The 6000-nt window shown below is 47.5% G+C and overlaps 1 long non-coding RNA gene across 1 annotated transcript in view; it reads right to left on the bottom strand.

Annotated features, from left to right (window-relative positions):
* Positions 1 to 1080, bottom strand: part of LOC115089568 — a 61331-nt gene extending 60251 nt beyond the window's left edge. Inside the window, exon 1 of the long non-coding RNA XR_003856170.1 lies at positions 987 to 1080. This is a non-coding gene — a long non-coding RNA (uncharacterized LOC115089568). The remainder of the gene's footprint in view (positions 1 to 986) is intronic.
* Positions 1081 to 6000: the final 4920 nt, after the last annotated feature.

Consider the following 6000-nt stretch of genomic DNA (forward strand, 5'->3'; position numbering starts at 1 on the left):
GCATAGGGTGTTCTAGGCCATCTAGAAATTGTTCCAGCATAACTGTATTGACAATCTCCACCCCAGTCTTCCCTTCTGGGCACAGCCACTTCCAAGCCATATCCTTAAATTGGTGGAAAAGGTTCCACGGATTGGTTGAAGGATTCCTTGATGAAATCGCTGTCGGTAGACTTCCGGGATGAGTCCTGTTCTCTCTAACATGGCTGCTTTGACTTCCTGATATGTGGCCCGGATTGGCAGTTTCGAAGGCCTGTTGCCTACTCCTGGTGAGTAGATTTCCTAGAGAGGTTGTCCAACTATCTTCTGGCCAGCCTGCCAATCAAATGGTCTGTTCAAAATTCTTCAGGAAATTCTTCTTCCAGGGCCATCTTAAGTACAATTGGTGACAAGGAAGATGGCCAGGTCACAACGGTCTGCATGGCCTGTGCTACCTGAGTTAGCACTGTGTTTTGCTGCATAAGTTATTCTCGCAGCACTTGCTGGTGGTCAGTTTGGATTTGCAGGGCCTTCTGAAGTGATGTTGCCCTGTAGCAAGGACCTGGATCATTTGCTCCATCTTCCCTGCTTTCTGAGCTGCCTCTAAACTAAGTACCTCTCCGAGGAAAGACAGGGGAAAAAAACAAGAAAACTTGCTGGCTTGTCTGGCTCTGACTCACTGCTTGAACCCTGACTCTACAGCCAGGCTACGCACTTGATTTGTTGTTGCTTCAGCTGGGTGAGTGGAACTGGAAGGCCCCAGGAGAAAAGAGAAAAAACCCCTCTGAAGTGTTTTTTTTTTTCTGCTGCTGTGGCTGTGGGCTCCTGTCCATGCTTCCCGCTTAGGCAGGACATCCCACTGCTCCCACCATATGTGGTAACTGGGGCGATAGTGGATTAGAAACAACCAGAAGGAATAAGGAGGCAGACTCTGGCTGTTTCCTTTTGTGCAATTTCTTTACATTGAAAAAACAAAGTGCAAAGCAAAACAAAGAAATGATGCAGCTTACCTTAAAGTTCAGGTAGCACAGAGACATCACGCAGCAGGTTTTAGCATAGGCTGGCTTTCTGCCTGCTTCCTAACCCTTCTAGACTCTGTCTTCTTTTGCTAGGCTGAAGGGATCCTCCCTGGTCTCAGGATCCCTTTCTGGGTTGGGACTTAAGGAGGACCAGGCCAGATAGTTGTGCTCTGAAGGAGTTTCCCGTAGACTTTCTCACATCCAGCTATATTAAAGTAATTTTAGGCCTGTTCTTCAGCTGTCCTAAAGTTATCTGGATATGTTAGCCAAATAAAACCACTGAAAATTGCTATTTATCCAGCTGACTTAAATGGATAGCCGAGTCTGCCCCAGCATGTTCCTGGTCCGCCCCCCCCCCCCCAGTCAGCTGGGTAACTTTTTAGTTGGCTAACTCAGGGCTGGTCAACATGGTGGGATTTTCAATCTTAACTGAAAAAATGGTGCTGAATATTGTCTCTAAGAAACCTATTAAACCAGACACCCAGTAAGTTGCAGAAGTTAAAGCCAGCACTTGTCTGAATTTCTGGGGCTTATCTGAGCAAAACCCTCTACATTAAATGCTCAGATTTGGTTCCCAGAAAGAAACAGGTTTGACAGATAACCTCCACATCAATCAGCTCTTCCCAAGGTCCTTAGATTTCAATGCAAATGGAACATTCAAACTTTATTTCCCCTGAAAAAAGTCAAAGAGAAGTTTTCAAACTAAACTCAGGAACAACCACAACTTTAGGAAACTAATTAAACCAGTCATGTTTCTTGGGAACATCAAGAAGTACAAGTCAAGGGATGGGAATCATTTTTTGACGATTTAAAATATCGTCCGATATATTTTAAATCGTCAAAAATCATTAGAGGCGATATATAATAGGAATTCCCCCGATTTATCGTCACAAATCGTAAATCGGGGGAAGGGGAGGGGAAGGGGGAGGGCGGGAAAACCAGCACACTAAAACAACCCTAAAACCCACCCCGACCCTTTAAAATAAATCCCCCACCCTCCCGAACCCCCCCAAAATGTCTTAAATTACCTAGGGTCCAGTGGGGGGGGTCCCGGTGTGATCTTCCACTCTCGGGCTCGAATCGTGTTGCCATAATGAAAAATGGCGCCGGCCGTACAGTCATACGGCCGGCGCCATTTTGCAATAGGGCAATATGGCCATACGGCCGGTGCCATTTTTCATTACGGCAACACAATTCGAGTGCAGGAGGTCGTTCCCGGACCCCCGCTGGACTTTTGGCAAATCTTGTGGGGGTCAGGAGGCCCCCCCAAGCTGGCCAAAAGTCCCTGGGGGTCCAGCGGGGGTCCAGGAGCGATCTCCTATGCTCATGATGTCGGGGGACAGGAACCAAAATGGCGCCGGCGCTACCTTTGCCCTGTCATATGACAGGGCAAAGGTAGCGCCGGGCCCATTTCTATCAACGCACCCATGGCCCGAGAGTGGAAGATCACACAGGGACCCCCCCCACTGGACCCCAGGTAATTTAAGACATTTTGGGGGGGTTTGGGAGGGTGGGGGATTTATTTTAAAGGGTCGGGGGTGGGTTTTATGGTTGTTTTAGTGTGCCGGTTTTCCCCCCTCCCCCGATTTACGATTTACACGATATTTTAAAAAACAAAACCGCGACGATCCGATTCCCTCCCCCCCCAGCCAAAATCGATCGTTAAGACGATCGATCACATGATTCACATCTCTACAAGTCATGGGGTAATGCCAAACCTGGAACTAGCTGGTAAGTCTCAGAGCTAGGCTTCACTAGCTATGTTTGACTGCTAACAGGGAATTTCAGGACTACAAATCCCACAATTCAATGGATTCAGGCTATCCCTAATAATATAGAAACAGCAAACAATAGTAGATAAAGATATCCTCCTGCAGTAAGTCCGACCCTGACTGATATTTGGTTTACCCTTACTGCTCCAACCCTCTGCTTATCCAGTGCTTTCTTGAACTGCAGTGCTGGTTTTGCCTCACTGCCATTCCTGGGTTAGCTTAGTCCATGGTGAGCATTTTGGAATAGTTTCTGAGTAAGTGTGCATGTGTCGTTTATCCCATCTGGCTTCTGTGGGTTGGTTTCATACTCAGAAGCTGTCCTGTGCATCTGGGCAGGAATGTTTCCTACACTTCTCCTGAGTCTATTTTCCTTCCCATTTGATAAGGCGGAGAATTCTGACAGTTCTGCCGAAGAACAGACTGGGCACGCTGCTAGCTGCTAATACACTTTAGCATAAACACAAGACCTGGCTCTAGGAAGGAGCCTCAGGTGGGCTTCACCGCTATGAACAGATGAGACATGATGGAATGTGATGCGTGCTTGTTGGCTAAAGGAACCCCTGTAATCTCTTCTTTACTTCTGTGCCTCTATTCCCCTTCCTTCCCACCAACACATAGCGAATCTCCCTCAGTTTGGCTCAAAGTCTACGTATTCTCCCTCAACATGCACACTTTCAGCTGCGTTGAGCGGAGGCGTTTTTGTGGCATGTGTAGGTCAGGAGAGAAGAAGTATATACACATAGACGACATTTTCAAATCTTCACACATACTTTTCCAGCAAAATTCTACCCACAGAAAAAGCAGGTGCAAGTGACCGCCAAGTACATTATACCCACAGCAAGTTTCAAACCTGAGCGCATTTTTTGGTTTGTGAATTCGTGCAATACTCACAGGTAAGCAGTGTGAGCGGTCTTTGGCCCAATGCAAGTAGTTTTGAAAATTGCCCCCAAAGCATGATAAGGGACAAGAGCTGGATAAGAAACAGACAGCAGGGGGATGTGAGGACACCTTGGGTCCCACCTCCAGCCTGGTATCTCCTGTGCTGCTCTGGAGGAGCAGATTAACTTGGATGGAGACTAGTACCTTGTTATGGCAAGAAGTGATCCTGAATCTACCTGCCCTGCAGTGCAGGGGATGCTTTATCCTCTTACACTGTGTATCCAGAGGGAAGGGTTAGGATGATTGTTGGTAGCTGTTGATGTGATCATTAGGAATTTACATAGCTGAGTGGCTGGTGAGCGTGAGGATTGCTTGGTAACTTGCCTACCTGGTGTGAAGCTGGAGGATTTTACGCGTCATCTAGCTAAGGTAAGCCGGCCGTTGTGGTACATGTGTATTTTTTTTAATTTAGCTCACGCTTTTTATTGGCAGCTCAAGGCGAGTTGCCTTCAAGTACAGGAGGCATTTTTCTGTGCCTCCTGTACCTGAGCAACTGTGCATGCCCAGGGACGTGCCAGTTTTATAGCATACACACACTTAAGCGTGCATGTTATAAAGGAGCCTAGGCGTACACATCTGTGCCTCTAATTTTAAGCTTGTGCGCACCCAGCAGCATAAATTAGGTTTGAGCCACACAAGTGGGCGGATTTTATAAAGGGCGTTCGTGCACCAGTTTGCCCAGGCTAGAGCTAGGTCCTCCAAACCCCCTTGGTTCTTGGCCACCAGTTACTCCAGATCCTTTAAACCCCTCAGGCATGTCTTTTTTTTTTTTTAACTTACAACTCCTCCACAGCAGAAGAAACTTACACGGCACTGGGCCTGGGTGTTTGCTCAGCCGTGTAGGAACTTGCAAGCGCAGCTCTGGGCCCTGCTCTGGAATGCCCATGCCCCGACCACATCTTACCCACACCATGCCCCGTTTTCATTCCACGTGTCGGGAGAAGTGTACAAATGGAAACGGCTTTTAAAATCGGGTGGACACACACACATGTGCACACATCTCCCGATTCTGGAGCAGGAACAGCTTTTAAAGTTCACCTCTTAGTCCGTATCTGAGGCAAGGGAGGGTAACGTGACTTGCTCAAGGTACCAATGACATCTGGAATCCAGATTTGGGATTTTTAGGTAGGCAAATGAAATAATCCAGAACCTGCAGAGCTGCATTCTCAGAAATGCTCCCTGTTCCATGAGAAGAACCCCAAAGGCAGGCTGAGGTCTGGAATCTCAATGTGCAGACGAGGCAATGGTGCAGGGAAGAGATCGTTAGATCTTTGAGGAACTGAGGAACTTTTCAGGCAGGGGGAGCCTTCACCTTAACCAAGGTAGAACCAGGCTGTTGGTATTAACATTTAAAAAGGAGATAGAGCAGCTTCTAAACTAAATCATGGGGGAAAGATAACAATCACTTAGGCAAATATGGATGAAGAGAGATGTCTTCTAATGATACTTCCATACAGTGCATCCTTTCTGGAAACATTGGTGCTGGTGCACACATGTAGGATACTTTTCTTTTTTTGAGGGACCACAAAGCAAATCAAAACAGGTGGATATAAAAGTGCCAGTACTCATTACTGGTGAGTTCCTCATAAAAAAAAAGCCCTGCTTCCATAACAAGGAAATTAGAATATCCTAAGCAGGGCCGGTGCAAGGGGATTAGGCACCCTAGGCAAATCTTCTGCCTTGCGCCTCCACATCCCTCTCCCGGTCACGCCACCCCACGGTCTCGGCCCCGACTCCTACCTCATTCTTGATTGTGCCCGCTGAGTGTGTGTGGTTTTCTGGGCCGCGAGCAGGTTGGGCGCTGCTTGTGGCCCGCCAAATTGTCACTCCTCTTTGCCGCCGCTTGCGGCCCCATATGGCTCACGCCCAGGGGCGAACCAAGGGTCTCCGGCGCCCGGGGGCTAATGCATTTGTGTGCCTCTCCAGCATCCCCCCGTAATCCTTCTTGTACTAATGCTTAAGGTCACAGAAAATCAGTGGCGTCCCTAGACAGAAGAATTTGGGGGGGAGCCAAATTGACATTTCCACATCACACCCACCTCATAGCATGGCTCCCTGCATTAAAACTAGCTATAAAATAAAGACTTACCGGTAATAAGAAAGACCAAAGGGTCTTCTGCGAAATTTAAAAAGCTGGCCAGTTTCACACCTCTAGTAAATCTACTATTAAAATTATTTGATAGCTTTATTCAACTAATTCTATATGGCTATGGGAGTGAAGTCTGGAATGTATACAGGAAGGGACAGAATGCCAATACAAATCCTGCACCTCCAGATCTGTAACTCTGTGCATC

Source organism: Rhinatrema bivittatum, chromosome 4 (assembly GCF_901001135.1).
Source record: "Rhinatrema bivittatum chromosome 4, aRhiBiv1.1, whole genome shotgun sequence".
Taxonomy (NCBI): Eukaryota; Metazoa; Chordata; class Amphibia; order Gymnophiona; family Rhinatrematidae; genus Rhinatrema; species Rhinatrema bivittatum.